The sequence below is a fragment of the Carassius carassius genome, chromosome 9, assembly GCF_963082965.1.
Source record: "Carassius carassius chromosome 9, fCarCar2.1, whole genome shotgun sequence".
NCBI lineage: Eukaryota > Metazoa > Chordata > Actinopteri > Cypriniformes > Cyprinidae > Carassius > Carassius carassius.
In genome coordinates, this window is record NC_081763.1 from 1696792 (window position 1) to 1715212 (window position 18421).

General features: G+C 37.4%; 10 non-coding genes and 1 pseudogene across 10 annotated transcripts; all 11 read right to left on the reverse strand.

The window, feature by feature from the left end:
- Window positions 1-1030: 1030 nt before the first annotated feature.
- On the reverse strand, window positions 1031-1149 carry LOC132150431 (5S ribosomal RNA). Its single transcript, XR_009435664.1, has one exon. It is a non-coding gene; the product is annotated as a 5S ribosomal RNA (ribosomal RNA).
- An 84-nt stretch (window positions 1150-1233) lies between these two features.
- LOC132150914 (5S ribosomal RNA) lies at window positions 1234-1352 on the reverse strand. The gene has a single exon (XR_009436088.1). It is a non-coding gene; the product is annotated as a 5S ribosomal RNA (ribosomal RNA).
- Window positions 1353-2388: 1036 nt separating this feature from the next.
- On the reverse strand, window positions 2389-2507 carry LOC132150269 (5S ribosomal RNA). Its single transcript, XR_009435506.1, has one exon. It is a non-coding gene; the product is annotated as a 5S ribosomal RNA (ribosomal RNA).
- A 749-nt stretch (window positions 2508-3256) lies between these two features.
- LOC132151024 (5S ribosomal RNA) lies at window positions 3257-3375 on the reverse strand. The gene has a single exon (XR_009436190.1). It is a non-coding gene; the product is annotated as a 5S ribosomal RNA (ribosomal RNA).
- A 1273-nt stretch (window positions 3376-4648) lies between these two features.
- LOC132149937 (5S ribosomal RNA) lies at window positions 4649-4767 on the reverse strand. The gene has a single exon (XR_009435192.1). It is a non-coding gene; the product is annotated as a 5S ribosomal RNA (ribosomal RNA).
- An 84-nt stretch (window positions 4768-4851) lies between these two features.
- Window positions 4852-4970, reverse strand: LOC132150631 (5S ribosomal RNA). The gene has a single exon (XR_009435858.1). It is a non-coding gene; the product is annotated as a 5S ribosomal RNA (ribosomal RNA).
- Window positions 4971-5432: 462 nt separating this feature from the next.
- LOC132151063 (5S ribosomal RNA) lies at window positions 5433-5551 on the reverse strand. Its single transcript, XR_009436227.1, has one exon. It is a non-coding gene; the product is annotated as a 5S ribosomal RNA (ribosomal RNA).
- Window positions 5552-7449: 1898 nt separating this feature from the next.
- Window positions 7450-7568, reverse strand: LOC132151075 (5S ribosomal RNA). The gene has a single exon (XR_009436238.1). It is a non-coding gene; the product is annotated as a 5S ribosomal RNA (ribosomal RNA).
- Window positions 7569-8459: 891 nt separating this feature from the next.
- LOC132150715 (5S ribosomal RNA) lies at window positions 8460-8568 on the reverse strand (annotated as a pseudogene).
- A 1421-nt stretch (window positions 8569-9989) lies between these two features.
- On the reverse strand, window positions 9990-10108 carry LOC132150925 (5S ribosomal RNA). The gene has a single exon (XR_009436099.1). It is a non-coding gene; the product is annotated as a 5S ribosomal RNA (ribosomal RNA).
- Window positions 10109-17444: 7336 nt separating this feature from the next.
- On the reverse strand, window positions 17445-17563 carry LOC132151025 (5S ribosomal RNA). Its single transcript, XR_009436191.1, has one exon. It is a non-coding gene; the product is annotated as a 5S ribosomal RNA (ribosomal RNA).
- Window positions 17564-18421: the final 858 nt, after the last annotated feature.

Below are 18421 nucleotides of genomic sequence, written 5' to 3' on the forward strand. Positions count from 1 at the left end.
GACTCTTTTTTCTTTTTTTTGCAAGATTATTGGACAATAAGTGAAAATTTCCAAAAGTACTAACCAGGCCTATTAGATAATTACTGAAAAAATCCAAAAGTACTAACCTGGCCCAAACCTGCTTACATTCTGAGATCGGGCATTGACTCTTTTTTTTTTTTTTTTTTGCAAGATTATTGGACAATTAGTGAAAATTTCCTAAAGTACTAACCAGGCCTATTAGATAATTATTGAAAAAATCAAAAAGTACTAACCTGGCCCAAACCTGCTTACATTCTGAGATCGGGCATCGACTCTTTTTTTTTTTTTTTTGCAAGATTATCGGACAATTAGTGAAAATTTCCAAAAGTACTAACCAGGCCTATTAGATAATTACTGAAAAAATCCAAAAGTACTAACCTGGCCCAAACCTGCTTAGATTTGGAGATCAGTTGAGATCGGGCATAGCCAGGATGGTATGGCCATAAGCGAAGGAGGCTGCAAAGAGAGGGCTATTTAAAGATCAGCCACTATAATCGCCAGTGCATTATATAAGTAGGGAAGGAAACCCAAAAGCTTACAGCACCTGGTATTCCCAAAAGTACTAACCAGGCCTATTAGATAATTACTGAAAAAATCCAAAAGTACTAACCTGGCCCAAACCTGCTTACATTCTGAGATCGGGCATTGACTCTTTTTTGTTTTTTTACAAGATTATTAGACAATTAGTGAATTTTTCCAAAAGTACTAACCTGGCCCAAACCTGCTTACATTCTGAGATCGGGCATTGACTCTTTTTTTTTTTTTTTTGCAAGATTATTGGATAATTAGTGAAAATTTCCTAAAGTACTAACCAGGCCTATTAGATAATTACTGAAAAAATCCAAAAGTACTAACCTGGCCCAAACCTGCTCAGATTTGGAGATCAGTTGAGATCGGGCATAGACAGGATGGTATGGCCATAAGCGAAGGAGGCTGCAAAGAGAGGGCTATTTAAAGATCAGCCACTATAATCGCCAGTGCTTTATATAAGTAGGGAAGGAAACCCAAAAGCTTACAGCACCTGGTATTCCCAGGCGGTCTCCCATCCAAGTACTAACCAGGCCCAAACCTGCTTAGCTTCCGAGATCAGACGAGATCTGGCATAGCCAGGATGGTATGGCCATAAGCGAAGGAGGCTGCAAAGAGAGGGCTATTTAAAGATCAGCCACTATAATCGCCAGTGCTTTATATAAGTAGGGAATGAAACCCAAAAGCTTACAGCACCTGGTATTCCCAGGCGGTCTCCCATCCAAGTACTAACCAGGCCCAAACCTGCTTAACTTCCGAGATCAGACGAGATCAGGCATAGCCAGGTTGGTATGGCCGTAAGCGAAGGAGGCTGCAAAGAGAGGGCTATTTAAAGATCAGCCACTATAATCGCCAGTGCATTATATAAGTAGGGAAGGAAACCCAAAAGCTTACAGCACCTGGTATTCCCAAAAGTACTAACCAGGCCTATTAGATAATTACTGAAAAAATCCAAAAGTACTAACCTGGCCCAAACCTGCTTACATTCTGAGATCGGGCATTGACTCTTTCTTGTTGTTTTTACAAGATTATTAGACAATTAGTGAATTTTTCCAAAAGTACTAACCAGGCCTATTAGATATTTACTGAAAAAATCCAAAAGAACTAACCTGGCCCAAACCTGCTAACATTCTGAGGTCGGGCATTGACTCTTTTTTTTTTTTTGCAAGATTATTGGACAATTAGTGAAAATTTCCAAAAGTACTAACCAGGCCTATTAGATAATTACTGAAAAAATCCAAAAGTACTAACCTGGCCCAAACCTGCTTACATTCTGAGATCGGGCATTGACTCTTTTTTTTTTTTTTTTTTGCAAGATTATTGGACAATAAGTGAAAATTTCTAAAAGTACTAACCAGGCCTATTAGATAATTACTGAAAAAATCCAAAAGTACTAACCTGGCCCAAACCTGCTTACATTCTGAGATCGGGCATTGACTCTTTTTTTTTTTTTTGCAAGATTATTGGACAATTCGTGAAAATTTCCTAAAGTACTAACCAGGCCTATTAGATAATTATTGAAAAATTCCAAAATTACTAACCTGACCCAAACCTGCTTACATTCTGAGATCGGGCATTGACTCTTTTTTTTTTTTTTTGCAAGATTATTGGACAATTAGTGAACATTTCCAAAAGTACTAACCAGGCCTATTAGATAATTACTGAAAAAATCCAAAAGTACTAACCTGGCTCAAACCTGCTTAGATTTGGAGATCAGTTTGGATCGGGCATAGCCAGGATGGTATGGCCATAAGCGAAAGAGGCTGCAAAGAGAGGGCTATTTAAAGATCAGCCACCATAATCGCCAGTGCTTTATATAAGTAGGGAAGGAAACCCAAAAGCTTACATCACCTGGTATTCCCAGGCGGTCTCCCATCCAAGTACTAACCAGGCCCAAACCTGCTTAGCTTCCGAGATCAGACGAGATCGGGCATAGCCAGGTTGGAATGGCCGTAAGCGAAGGAGGCTGCAAAGAGAGGGCTATTTAAAGATCAGCCACTATAATCGCCAGTGCATTATATAAGTAGGGAAGGAAACCCAAAAGCTTACAGCACCTGGTATTCCCAAAAGTACTAACCAGGCCTATTAGATAATTACTGAAATAATCCAAAAGTACTAACCTGGCCCAAACCTGCTTACATTCTGAGATCGGGCATTGACTCTTTTTTTTTATATGCAAGATTATTGGACAATTAGTGAAAATTTCCTAAAGTACTAACCAGGCCTATTAGATAATTACTGAAAAAATCCAAAAGTACTAACCTGGCCCAAACCTGCTTACATTCTGAGATCGGGCATTGACTCTTTTTTTTTTTTTTGCAAGATTATTGGACAATTAGTGAAAATTTCCTAAAGTACTAACCAGGCCTATTAGATAATTATTGAAAAATTCCAAAATTACTAACCTGGCCCAAACCTGCTTACATTCTGAGATCGGGCATTGACTCTTTTTTTTTTTTTTTTTTTGCAAGATTATTGGACAATTAGTGAACATTTCCAAAAGTACTAACCAGGCCTATTAGATAACTACTGAAAAAATCCAAAAGTACTAACCTGGCCCAAACCTACTTAGATTTGGAGATCAGTTGAGATCGGGCATAGCCAGGATGGTATGGCCATAAGCGAAGGAGGCTGCAAAGAGAGGGCTATTTAAAGATCAGCCACTATAATCGCCAGTGCTTTATATAAGTAGGGAAGGAAACCCAAAAGCTTACAGCACCTGGTATTCCCAGGCGGTCTCCCATCCAAGTACTAACCAGGCCCAAACCTGCTTAGCTTCCGAGATCAGACGAGATCGGGCACAGCCAGGTTGGAATGGCCGTAAGCGAAGGAGGCTGCAAAGAGAGGGCTATTTAAAGATCAGCCACTATAATCGCCAGTGCATTATATAAGTAGGGAAGGAAACCCAAAAGCTTACAGCACCTGGTATTCCCAAAAGTACTAACCAGGCCTATTATATAATTACTGAAAAAATCCAAAAGTACTAACCTGGCCCAAACCTGCTTACATTCTGAGATCGGGCATTGACTCTTTTTTGTTTTTTTACAAGATTATTGGACAATTAGTGAATTTTTCCAAAAGTACTAACCAGGCCTATTAGATATTTACTGAAAAAATCCAAAAGTACTAACCTGGCCCAAACCTGCTTACATTCTGAGATCGGGCATTGACTCTTTTTTCTTTTTTTTGCAAGATTATTGGACAATAAGTGAAAATTTCCAAAAGTACTAACCAGGCCTATTAGATAATTACTGAAAAAATCCAAAAGTACTAACCTGGCCCAAACCTGCTTACATTCTGAGATCGGGCATTGACTCTTTTTTTTTTTTTTTTTTTGCAAGATTATTGGACAATTAGTGAAAATTTCCTAAAGTACTAACCAGGCCTATTAGATAATTATTGAAAAAATCAAAAAGTACTAACCTGGCCCAAACCTGCTTACATTCTGAGATCGGGCATCGACTCTTTTTTTTTTTTTTTTGCAAGATTATCGGACAATTAGTGAAAATTTCCAAAAGTACTAACCAGGCCTATTAGATAATTACTGAAAAAATCCAAAAGTACTAACCTGGCCCAAACCTGCTTAGATTTGGAGATCAGTTGAGATCGGGCATAGCCAGGATGGTATGGCCATAAGCGAAGGAGGCTGCAAAGAGAGGGCTATTTAAAGATCAGCCACTATAATCGCCAGTGCATTATATAAGTAGGGAAGGAAACCCAAAAGCTTACAGCACCTGGTATTCCCAAAAGTACTAACCAGGCCTATTAGATAATTACTGAAAAAATCCAAAAGTACTAACCTGGCCCAAACCTGCTTACATTCTGAGATCGGGCATTGACTCTTTTTTTTTTTTTTTTGCAAGATTATTGGATAATTAGTGAAAATTTCCTAAAGTACTAACCAGGCCTATTAGATAATTACTGAAAAAATCCAAAAGTACTAACCTGGCCCAAACCTGCTCAGATTTGGAGATCAGTTGAGATCGGGCATTGACAGGATGGTATGGCCATAAGCGAAGGAGGCTGCAAAGAGAGGGCTATTTAAAGATCAGCCACTATAATCGCCAGTGCTTTATATAAGTAGGGAAGGAAACCCAAAAGCTTACAGCACCTGGTATTCCCAGGCGGTCTCCCATCCAAGTACTAACCAGGCCCAAACCTGCTTAGCTTCCGAGATCAGACGAGATCTGGCATAGCCAGGTTGGTATGGCCGTAAGCAAAGGAGGCTGCAAAGAGAGGGCTATTTAAAGATCAGCCACTATAATCGCCAGTGCTTTATATAAGTAGGGAAGGAAACCCGAAAGCTAACAGCAGCTGGTATTCCCAGGCGGTCTCCCATCCAAGTACTAACTAGGCCCAAACCTGCTTAGCTTCCGAGATCAGACGAGATCGGGCATAGCCAGGTTGGTATGGCCGTAAGCGAAGGAGGCTGCAAAGAGAGGGCTATTTAAAGATCAGCCACTATAATCGCCAGTGCATTATTATATAAGTAGGGAAGGAAACCCAAAAGCTTACAGCACCTGGTATTCCCAAAAGTACTAACCAGGCCTATTAGATAATTACTGAAAAAATCCAAAAGTACTAACCTGGCCCAAACCTGCTTACATTCTGAGATCGGGCATTGACTCTTTTTTGTTTTTTTACAAGATTATTAGACAATTAGTGAATTTTTCCAAAAGTACTAACCAGGCCTATTAGATATTTACTGAAAAAATCCAAAAGTACTAACCTGGCCCAAACCTGCTTACATTTGGAGATCAGTTGAGATCTGGCATAGCCAGGATGGTATGGCCATAAGCGAAGGAGGCTGCAAAGAGAGGGCTATTTAAAGATCAGCCACTATAATCGCCAGTGCTTTATATAAGTAGGGAAGGAAACCCAAAAGCTTACAGCACCTGGTATTCCCAGGCGGTCTCCCATCCAAGTACTAACCAGGCCCAAACCTGCTTAGCTTCCGAGATCAGACGAGATCAGGCATAGCCAGGTTGGTATGGCCGTAAGCGAAGGAGGCTGCAAAGAGAGGGCTATTTAAAGATCAGCCACTATAATCGCCAGTGCATTATATAAGTAGGGAAGGAAACCCAAAAGCTTTCAGCACCTGGTATTCCCAAAAGTACTAACCAGGCCTATTAGATAATTACTGAAAAAATCCAAAAGTACTAACCTGGCCCAAACCTGCTTACATTCTGAGATCGGGCATTGACTCTTTCTTGTTTTTTTACAAGATTATTAGACAATTAGTGAATTTTTCCAAAAGTACTAACCAGGCCTATTAGATATTTACTGAAAAAATCCAAAAGAACTAACCTGGCCCAAACCTGCTAACATTCTGAGGTCGGGCATTGACTCTTTTTTTTTTTTTTGCAAGATTATTGGACAATTAGTGAAAATTTCCAAAAGTACTAACCAGGCTATTAGATAATTACTGAAAAAATCCAAAAGTACTAACCTGGCCCAAACCTGCTTACATTCTGAGATCGGGCATTGACTCTTTTTTTTTTTTTTTTTATTTGCAAGATTATTGGACAATTAGTGAAAATTTCCTAAAGTACTAACCAGGCCTATTAGATAATTACTGAAAAAATCCAAAAGTACTAACCTGGCCCAAACCTGCTTACATTCTGAGATCGGGCATTGACTCTTTTTTTTTTTTTTGCAAGATTATTGGACAATTAGTGAAAATTTCCTAAAGTACTAACCAGGCCTATTAGATATTTACTGAAAAAATCCAAAAGTACTAACCTGGCCCAAACCTGCTAACATTCTGAGGTCGGGCATTGACACTTTTTTTTTTTTTTGCAAGATTATTTGACAATTAGTGAAAATTTCCAAAAGTACTAACCAGGCCTATTAGATAATTACGAAAAAATCCAAAAGTACTAACCTGGCCCAAACCTGCTTACATTCTGAGATCGGGCATTGACTCTTTTTTTTTTTTTTTGCAAGATTATTGGACAACTCGTGAAAATTTCCTAAAGTACTAACCAGGCCTATTAGATAATTATTGAAAAATTCCAAAATTACTAACCTGGCCCAAACCTGCTTACATTCTGAGATCGGGCATTGACTCTTTTTTTTTTTTTTGCAAGATTATTTGACAATAAGTGAAAATTTCTAAAAGTACTAACCAGGCCTATTAGATAATTACTGAAAAAATCCAAAAGTACTAACCTGGCCCAAACCTGCTTACATTCTGAGATCGGGCATTGACTCTTTTTTTTTTTTTTTGCAAGATTATTGGACAATTAGTGAAAATTTCCTAAAGTACTAACCAGGCCTATTAGATATTTACTGAAAAAATCCAAAAGTACTAACCTGGCCCAAACCTGCTTACATTCTGAGATCGGGCATTGACTCTTTTTTGTTTTTTTACAAGATTATTAGACAATTAGTGAATTTTTCCAAAAATACTAACCAGGCCTATTAGATAATTACTGAAAAAATCCAAAAGTACTAACCTGGCCCAAACCTGCTTACATTCTGAGATCGGGCATTGACTCTTTTTTTTTTTTTTTGCAAGATTATTGGACAATAAGTGAAAATTTCTAAAAGTACTAACCAGGCCTATTAGATAATTACTGAAAAAATCCAAAAGTACTAACCTGGCCCAAACCTGCTTACATTCTGAGATCAGGCATTGACTCTTTTTTTTTTTTTTTGCAAGATTATTGGACAATTAGTGAACATTTCCAAAAGTACTAACCAGGCCTATTAGATAATTACTGAAAAAATCCAAAAGTACTAACCTGGCCCAAACCTGCTTAGATTTGGAGATCAGTTGAGATCGGGCATAGCCAGGATGGAATGGCCATAAGCGAAGGAGGCTGCAAAGAGAGGGCTATTTAAAGATCAGCCACTATAATCGCCAGTGCTTTATATAAGTAGGGAAGGAAACCCAAAAGCTTACAGCACCTGGTATTCCCAGGCGGTCTCCCATCCAAGTACTAACCAGGCCCAAACCTGCTTAGCTTCCGAGATCAGACGAGATCGGGCATAGCCAGGTTGGAATGGCCGTAAGCGAAGGAGGCTGCAAAGAGAGGGCTATTTAAAGATCAGCCACTATAATCGCCAGTGCATTATATAAGTAGGGAAGGAAACCCAAAAGCTTACAGCACCTGGTATTCCCAAAAGTACTAACCAGGCCTATTAGATAATTACTGAAATAATCCAAAAGTACTAACCTGGCCCAAACCTGCTTACATTCTGAGATCGGGCATTGACTCTTTTTTGTTTTTTTACAAGATTATTGGACAATTAGTGAATTTTTCCAAAAGTACTAACCAGGCCTATTAGATATTTACTGAAAAAATCCAAAAGTACTAACCTGGCCCAAACCTGCTAACATTCTGAGGTCGGGCATTGACACTTTTTTTTTTTTTTGCAAGATTATTTGACAATTAGTGAAAATTTCCAAAAGTACTAACCAGGCCTATTAGATAATTACTGAAAAAATCCAAAAGTACTAACCTGGCCCAAACCTGCTTACATTCTGAGATCGGGCATTGACTCTTTTTTTTTTTTTTTTGCAAGATTATTGGACAATTCGTGAAAATTTCCTAAAGTACTAACCAGGCCTATTAGATAATTATTGAAAAATTCCAAAATTACTAACCTGACCCAAACCTGCTTACATTCTGAGATCGGGCATTGACTCTTTTTTTTTTTTTTTGCAAGATTATTGGACAATTAGTGAACATTTCCAAAAGTACTAACCAGGCCTATTAGATAATTACTGAAAAAATCCAAAAGTACTAACCTGGCCCAAACCTGCTTAGATTTGGAGATCAGTTGAGATCGGGCATAGCCAGGATGGTATGGCCATAAGCGAAGGAGGCTGCAAAGAGAGGGCTATTTAAAGATCAGCCACTATAATCGCCAGTGCTTTATATAAGTAGGGAAGGAAACCCAAAAGCTTACAGCACCTGGTATTCCCAGGCGGTCTCCCATCCAAGTACTAACCAGGCCCAAACCTGCTTAGCTTCCGAGATCAGGCATAGCCAGTTTGGAATGGCCGTAAGCGAAGGAGGCTGCAAAGAGAGGGCTATTTAAAGATCAGCCACTATAATCGCCAGTGCATTATATAAGTAGGGAAGGAAACCCAAAAGCTTACAGCACCTGGTATTCCCAAAAGTACTAACCAGGCCTATTAGATAATTACTGAAATAATCCAAAAGTACTAACCTGGCCCAAACCTGCTTACATTCTGAGATCGGGCATTGACTCTTTTTTTTTTTTTTTTATTTGCAAGATTATTGGACAATTAGTGAAAATTTCCTAAAGTACTAACCAGGCCTATTAGATAATTACTGAAAAAATCCAAAAGTACTAACCTGGCCCAAACCTGCTTACATTCTGATATCGGGCATTGACTCTTTTTTGTTTTTTTACAAGATTATTGGACAATTAGTGAATTTTTCCAAAAGTACTAACCAGGCCTATTAGATATTTACTGAAAAAATCCAAAAGTACTAACCTGGCCCAAACCTGCTAACATTCTGAGGTCGGGCATTGACTCTTTTTTTTTTTTTTGCAAGATTATTTAACAATTAGTGAAAATTTCCAAAAGTACTAACCAGGCCTATTAGATAATTACTGAAAAAATCCAAAAGTACTAACCTGGCCCAAACCTGCTTACATTCTGAGATCGGGCATTGACTCTTTTTTCTTTTTTTTGCAAGATTATTGGACAATAAGTGAAAATTTCCAAAAGTACTAACCAGGCCTATTAGATAATTATTGAAAAAATCAAAAAGTACTAACCTGGCCCAAACCTGCTTACATTCTGAGATCGGGCATCGACTCTTTTTTTTTTTTTTTTTGCAAGATTATTGGACAATTAGTGAAAATTTCCAAAAGTACTAACCAGGCCTATTAGATAATTACTGAAAAAATCCAAAAGTACTAACCTGGTCCAAACCTGCTTAGATTTGGAGATCAGTTGAGATTGGGCATAGCCAGCATGGTATGGCCATAAGCGAAGGAGGCTGCAAAGAGAGGGCTATTTAAAGATCAGCCACTATAATCGCCATTGCATTATATAAGTAGGGAAGGAAACCCAAAAGCTTACAGCACCTGGTATTCCCAAAAGTACTAACCAGGCCTATTAGATAATTACTGAAAAAATCCAAAAGTACTAACCTGGCCCAAACCTGCTTACATTCTGAGATCGGGCATTGACTCTTTTTTTTTTTTTTTTTTTGCAAGATTATTGGATAATTAGTGAAAATTTCCTAAAGTACTAACCAGGCCTATTAGATAATTACTGAAAAAATCCAAAAGTACTAACCTGGCCCAAACCTGCTCAGATTTGGAGATCAGTTGAGATCGGGCATAGACAGGATGGTATGGCCATAAGCGAAGGAGGCTGCAAAGAGAGGGCTATTTAAAGATCAGCCACTATAATCGCCAGTGCTTTATATAAGTAGGGAAGGAAACCCAAAAGCTTACAGCACCTGGTATTCCCAGGCGGTCTCCCATCCAAGTACTAACCAGGCCCAAACCTGCTTAGCTTCCGAGATCAGACGAGATCGGGCATAGCCAGGTTGGTATGGCCGTAAACGAAGGAGGCTGCAAAGAGAGGGCTATTTAAAGATCAGCCACTATAATCGCCAGTGCATTATTATATAAGTAGGGAAGGAAACCCAAAAGCTTACAGCACCTGGTATTCCCAAAAGTACTAACCAGGCCTATTAGATAATTACTGAAAAAATCCAAAAGTACTAACCTGGCCCAAACCTGCTTACATTCTGAGATCGGGCATTGACTCTTTTTTGTTTTTTTACAAGATTATTAGACAATTAGTGAATTTTTCCAAAAGTACTAACCAGGCCTATTAGATATTTACTGAAAAAATCCAAAAGTACTAACCTGGCCCAAACCTGCTTACATTTGGAGATCAGTTGAGATCTGGCATAGCCAGGATGGTATGGCCTTAAGCGAAGGAGGCTGCAAAGAGAGGGCTATTTAAAGATCAGCCACTATAATCGCCAGTGCTTTATATAAGTAGGGAAGGAAACCCAAAAGCTTACAGCACCTGGTATTCCCAGGCGGTCTCCCATCCAAGTACTAACCAGGCCCAAACCTGCTTAGCTTCCGAGATCAGACGAGATCAGGCATAGCCTTTTTTTTTTTTTTTTTTTTTTTTTTTATTAAAGAAATTTCAAATAAAGTACAATAGATTAAACACAAGCAATAGAAAATACAGCATTTCTTCTATACACATCTCTACATTACACATCTTTCCTTTACATAGATAATTTAAAAATGTCCTTCACTTCCTGGCAGCTTCCACATTGAATCATTTAAAACACAATAAACTTTTGGGGTAAAAACATCATAAAAATAATCCAACATATTTACACCTTTAAAATACACATACAGCCTTTCAATATATAATTCGGTTTTCCTTTTAAACACAGTCCAAACATCCAACACAATGATTTCCTTTTTAGCCACAGTTCTTCTCTCCCATATTGCACTTTTCATTAGCATTACACACAGATTAATAAAATTTTTGTTTTGACACTTTTTTTCCCAACCAACATCACCACTCTGTTCCATTCCATTACATTTTCATCCCAGTCTTCAGTCACATCTTTAATTAAACATTTACATTTTCTTAAAAACTCCTCCAGTTCTCTACAATATAAAAACATATGTAAAATCCCCTCTTCCTTTTCCTGGCACACTTTACACAGAGCATTTTCTTCCCTTCCTATTTTATTTAAAATAATCTCAGTAAAAACCACTTTATGCCTTATAAAATACTCCAAACATCCCAATTTAGTTTCCACACACTTCCCTGTCATGTTTCTCCATATATACTCTTTTTTTAAATCTTTGAATTTCTGCATCCAGTATCCATTTGCAATAGGCTCTTTAAAAACACCATCTCTAAAAGAACAATAAATCATTTTCAGAGTACATTCCTTAAAATCATACAGTTTTTCCCCTAATTTCACGTAAATACATTTCTCTTTTGGCTCTTCTTCCATACATTCTATTCTTTTAATCCACTCTTTGGGTATTGCGCTTTTAATGATTTCATATTTATTTTTTATGTCTTGTTCACTGTAATCCTCTTTTGCCTCCTCCATTGCATCTATAATAAATTGTGTCGGTAAAAAACCTTCTTTAAATTCATACAATACATCTCTCACTCTTGTTATCCCCACTTCCATCCATTTCTTTAAAAAAATCCCTTTGTCTTGTTTTAAAATGTTTTGGTTTAAGAACAGAGGTTGATTTAAAATGTGTTCTCTCCCATGTGGATCAAACTCAACTTTATCTAAAAATTTTCCCCAAGCACTTAAAATTTCTCTATAAAACTCTGGTAAATTTTCTGTCATCCAATTCTTCGTTTTCATCCATAAAATTCCATCCCCCATGTTAAGATCCCCACATTTGTTTAAAAAATATTTCATTGTCTTTTTCCACTCTGGTTTGTCCTCATCTTGTAGGTATTTCTTCACTACTTTCACTCTCAAACTATTTTTCCTCTGTTCCACATCTATTAAACCTAAACCCCCCTTCTCTACCGCCCCTAAAATCGTATTAAAAGCTATTCTTGCTGGCTTCCCCTCCCATAAAAAGTCAAGAAAACATTTCTTCAACCTCTTTTCTGTCCACATTGGCATATGCGACACATATAAAACATTCCATAGCTTAGACACCATTAAAACATTCAATACTAAAACCTTCCCTTTTAAGTTTAAAGTTCTTAATTTCCAAAAATTTAACCTTCTCTCTATTCCTGTTACTAGTTCCACCCACATTTCATCTCTTACTTTCATCTCATTTTTACCCATTAAAATTCCTAAAATCCTAATTTCTTCCACTTCCTTAAAATTAAAACTATCCTTTAAAACCATTGCTTTACCAAATCTCATATATACCGTCTTTTCTTCATTTACTTTACTCCCAGATCCTTTACAATATTCCTCTACAACATTCATAACTTCTTTGATGCTCTCCTTTCCTTTTACTATTATCGTTGTGTCATCAGCATATTGAAAAACCTTTCCCTCAGCATTATTTTCCTCAATTTCAATTCCAATTATTCCTTCTTTTTGTTTTATGGCCAATCCTAACGGTTCCGATACAAGTGAATATAATAATGCCGAAAGCGGACAACCCTGTCTTATCGATCTTGTGATTTTAAAACATTCTGTTAAAAACCCATTACACTTTATTCTCGTTAAAGCGCCCTTATATAAAATCTCAATATATTTGATAAAATCTCCCCCAAAACCAAATTTCTTTAAAACATCAAATAAATACTCGTGTTCAACCCGATCAAATGCTTTTTCAAAATCTAGACTAATTATGTAACCATCTTCATTTAGTTCTTTCATATACCATATTGTGTCTCTTATACTCATTGTTATATCCGCTATATCCCTTCCTTTTACTCCGTATGCTTGGTTTGTTTCGATTATACTTGGCATTACTTCCTTTAACCTGTTTGCTAAAACCTTTGATAAAATCTTAAAATCTGTGTTAAGCATTGTGATCGGCCTATAGTTTTTTAAATCTACCTTTTCTCCTTTCCTTTTATATATCAGTTTTGTTATCCCCATCCCCATTCTTTCATTAACTTCTTCTTTTTCAAAAATCTCACTAAAAACTTCCTTTAAAATCTTGGTTAAAATCTCTTTAAAACATATATAAAATTCACTTCCCAAACCATCTATTCCTGGACTTTTCTGTTTATTCAGCTGCTGTATTGCTCTTTCAATCTCTTCTTCACCAATTTTTTGATCGCATTCTTTTTTATCTTCCTTACTCACTTTTACTTTTATTCGATTCAACAATTCAATTTTTTCGTTTTCTTCTACACCCCTGGCACTAAAAAGATCTTCATAAAAATTCTTTATTTCTTCTAAAATCTTTTCATTCCCCTCTACAACTTCCCCATTTTTCCCTCTTACCTGTTTTATTGTTTCAGCTTTCCCTCTCTTTTTTTCCAAATCAAAAAAAAACTTTGTGCACTTTTCTCCCTCCACAGTATATTTAGCTTTGCTCCTTAACCTCGCCCCCTCATATTCTTTTTCCTCTATTTCCTTCAGTTTTTCATCCATTTCCTTTATCTTTTGTATATCTTTATTTTCTTTATTCAATTCTGCTTCCAAACATTCCTTTATTTTTTTTTTCGTTGTATCTTTTGCATTTGCGTATTATGCTACAATACTTAATTGAGAATTTTTTTATTAAAAACTTTACATTCTCCCACCAAATTCTCTTATCTTCTTCATACATTTCATTTCCCTTTTCTTTTTCTATAATTTCTTTAACCTTTAATACATAGTCTTCATTTTCTAACATTTTTGTATTTAAAACCCATATTCCTGGCCCTCTTTGCACTTTATTCCAATCCAATTTAAAAAATAAGAACTTGTGATCGCTAAAACTTGTTTCTTCATACTTAATATTTTCTATAAAATTCTCCACATTTCTTGTACATAAAATAAAATCAATTCTTGTTTCACACACAAACTGCCCCACTATTTGCCTTCTTGAAAACTCTTTTTTCTTTTCATTTCTTTCTCTCCACACATCTATCATATTATTTTCTGCCATTAAAGCTTTTAATTCTTTTCTCCCTTTGTCAGTTTTAAAAACCATTCCATCTGCCATGTCTTGTTTACTAAAAACCGTATTAAAATCCCCCATCATTATTATTTCTTTATACTTCTTTACAAAACTACTTAAAACATAAAAAAACTCTTTCTTTTCCTTCTCCTCCGTTGGTGCATGTACATTTACTAAAATCAATTCCCTTCCTTCATGTTTTGTCTCTACAACCATACATTTACCCATCGTATCTTTGTATAAAATTTGACTTGCTTTAAAAACATCATCCTTCATTAAAAAAGCCACACCTCTCCCAAACCTCCCATCTCCATTATTGTACAAAATCCCTCCTCCCCATCTCTTTTTATATTCATTCATTACATTTTCTCTCCAGTTTGTTTCCTGTAGTACAATAATGTCTTCTCTTTTACATTTTTCTTTTATATTTTCAAATTTCTTTAAGTTCAAAAGTCCTCTTGCATTAAAAGTCACAACACTTAAAACCATTAAAAAGAAAAATAATAAATATCTAAAACCCATCATTCTCAGTCTTTCTCCTCCAATTCCTTTAACACCTCAAACCTATTTAAACATTTCACTTTTTTTCTTGAACTTTCTATATTTGGCTTTACCTTTAGCGATCTTCTTCGTATTTTTCCCCTCTCCGCCTTTTCCTTCTCATCCTCCTCCATACTTATTTCTCCTTTGTTATCAGTTTCTTTGTCTTGTTCTTTTCCTTTTTGTCCATGAATTGAAGATATGTCCATCGGTGTAATTTGTGTGTCCTCTTCTCTTATTTGTTCATTGTAATTTTCTTTTTCTTTTTCTCCTTCTCCTTCCTGTCTGTTGTTTGTTCCTTCCTCTGTTTCCTTTGGTTGTAATTTGTCTTCTTCATGTCTTTCATCACAATGTCCTTCATCATTGTTTTCTTCATGCACCTGTCTGTCCACCTGTTCTTTCCTTCCACCTACCACCCCCTCCATCCAGCATTCACATTTATTTAAAATTTCTTGGCAATCCGGACACCTGACAGCATTGCAGTCTCGTGCAAAATGTCCCCTTTCCAAACATTTATGGCACTTGAATTCTGGGCACTCTTTCAGTAGATGTTCTGGGCTCATGCACAGCCTACAAGTCTTCACCTGGTGGCTGTGCATCACCCTAAAGTACTGCGGGCCTTCAGCTGTTTCAATCTTAGTGCTGTAAGGGAGTGATGCCACTTCTTTGGGGAACCTCACCTTTACAAACCTTGTGCCGTCTTCGATGTCAGTGTCCGGATAGCACCTTCTTTTGATTTTAGATATGGGGGAAACCCCCCATCCTTCCAATTTGTTTACAATTTCCTTATCCTCCAGGTAGACAGGCAGGTGCATGAAGGAAACAACGTAATCTTTATTTTGCAGTTTTTTTACTTCACAGTCCACTCCCTTTATTGTCAATCCATTGATTAAAATGTCACACATTTCTTCCTGTTCCAATGTCAGTTCATATTCTTTGCCTTGTCTGGGTCTTACAGCCAACACCTTTCCACTTCCAATTTTTTCTGAGATTGCTTTAATTATATCCTCTCCTCTCACACCAATCACATTCTCTGTACTCACGATCACTGTTGCCTCCTTTAAATATTTTCTTTCACCAAATCTTTTCCTTGCTTCTTGATCTTTTACATTTCCAGCTCTTTGTCGCTTCTCCAGTCCAGTGTCATTTGCCGTGCGTGTTCCTCCAGCCAGTCCATTGTTGTTTGCCATACTTGTTCCTCCAGCCATTCTAGTGTCGTTTACCATGCGTGTTCCTCCAGCCAGTCCTGTGTTGTTTGCCATGCTTGTTCCTCCAGCCAGTCCAGTGTCGATTGCCATGCGTGTTCCTCCAGCCAGTCCAGTGTCGCTTGCCGTGCGTGTTCCTCCTGCCAGTCCATTGTCATTTGCCATTCGAGTCTCTCCAGCCAGTTCCGAGTCGTTACCATACAATCCGTCCATTTTTGAGAAAAAAAAGATCAACCACCCTCCAGACAGCGATATGCTGCTGTTAGGTGGCTTTCAAAAAAGAAAAAATGTCAAAGAAACAATCACAGATTCACAAAACAAACAAAACAACCACAAATAGAAAAACACAAAATGGAGGAGAGCCTTCCTCTCCCAACTGCAGCCAACACTTCCTGTAGCTCTCTAGCGCCCTCAGGTTCGTATGGCCGTAAGCGAAGGAGGCTGCAAAGAGAGGGCTATTTAAAGATCAGCCACTATAATCGCCAGTGCATTATATAAGTAGGGAAGGAAACCCAAAAGCTTACAGCACCTGGTATTCCCAAAAGTACTAACCAGGCCTATTAGATAATTACTGAAAAAATCCAAAAGTACTAACCTGGCCCAAACCTGCTTACATTCTGAGATCGGGCATTGACTCTTTTTTTTTTTTTTTTTGCAAGATTATTGGACAATTAGTGAAAATTTCCAAAAGTACTAACCAGGCCTATTAGATAATTACTGAAAAAATCCAAAAGTACTAACCTGGCCCAAACCTGCTTAGATTTGGAGATCAGTTGAGATCGGGCATAGCCAGGATGGTATGGCCATAAGCGAAGGAGGCTGCAAAGAGAGGGCTATTTAAAGATCAGCCACTATAATCGCCAGTGCATTATATAAGTAGGGAAGGAAACCCAAAAGCTTACAGCACCTGGTATTCCCAAAAGTACTAACCAGGCCTATTAGATAATTACTGAAATAATCCAAAAGTACTAACCTGGCCCAAACCTGCTTACATTCTGAGATCGGGCATTGACTCTTTTTTTTTATATGCAAGATTATTGGACAATTAGTGAAAATTTCCTAAAGTACTAACCAGGCCTATTAGATAATTACTGAAAAAATCCAAAAGTACTAACCTGGCCCAAACCTGCTTACATTCTGAGATCGGGCATTGACTCTTTTTTTTTTTTTTGCAAGATTATTGGACAATTAGTGAAAATTTCCTAAAGTACTAACCAGGCCTATTAGATAATTATTGAAAAATTCCAAAATTACTAACCTGGCCCAAACCTGCTTACATTCTGAGATCGGGCATTGACTCTTTTTTTTTTTTTTTTTTTGCAAGATTATTGGACAATTAGTGAACATTTCCAAAAGTACTAACCAGGCCTATTAGATAACTACTGAAAAAATCCAAAAGTACTAACCTGGCCCAAACCTACTTAGATTTGGAGATCAGTTGAGATCAGGCATAGCCAGGATGGTATGGCCATAAGCGAAGGAGGCTGCAAAGAGAGGGCTATTTAAAGATCAGCCACTATAATCGCCAGTGCTTTATATAAGTAGGGAAGGAAACCCAAAAGCTTACAGCACCTGGTATTCCCAGGCGGTCTCCCATCCAAGTACTAACCAGGCCCAAACCTGCTTAGCTTCCGAGATCAGACGAGATCGGGCACAGCCAGGTTGGAATGGCCGTAAGCGAAGGAGGCTGCAAAGAGAGGGCTATTTAAAGATCAGCCACTATAATCGCCAGTGCATTATATAAGTAGGGAAGGAAACCCAAAAGCTTACAGCACCTGGTATTCCCAAAAGTACTAACCAGGCCTATTATATAATTACTGAAAAAATCCAAAAGTACTAACCTGGCCCAAACCTGCTTACATTCTGAGATCGGGCATTGACTCTTTTTTGTTTTTTTACAAGATTATTGGACAATTAGTGAATTTTTCCAAAAGTACTAACCAGGCCTATTAGATATTTACTGAAAAAATCCAAAAGTACTAACCTGGCCCAAACCTGCTTACATTCTGAGATCGGGCATTGACTCTTTTTTCTTTTTTTTGCAAGATTATTGGACAATAAGTGAAAATTTCCAAAAGTACTAACCAGGCCTATTAGATAATTACTGAAAAAATCCAAAAGTACTAACCTGGCCCAAACCTGCTTACATTCTGAGATCGGGCATTGACTCTTTTTTTTTTTTTTTTTTGCAAGATTATTGGACAATTAGTGAAAATTTCCTAAAGTACTAACCAGGCCTATTAGATAATTATTGAAAAAATCAAAAAGTACTAACCTGGCCCAAACCTGCTTACATTCTGAGATCGGGCATCGACTCTTTTTTTTTTTTTTTTGCAAGATTATCGGACAATTAGTGAAAATTTCCAAAAGTACTAACCAGGCCTATTAGATAATTACTGAAAAAATCCAAAAGTACTAACCTGGCCCAAACCTGCTTAGATTTGGAGATCAGTTGAGATCGGGCATAGCCAGGATGGTATGGCCATAAGCGAAGGAGGCTGCAAAGAGAGGGCTATTTAAAGATCAGCCACTATAAT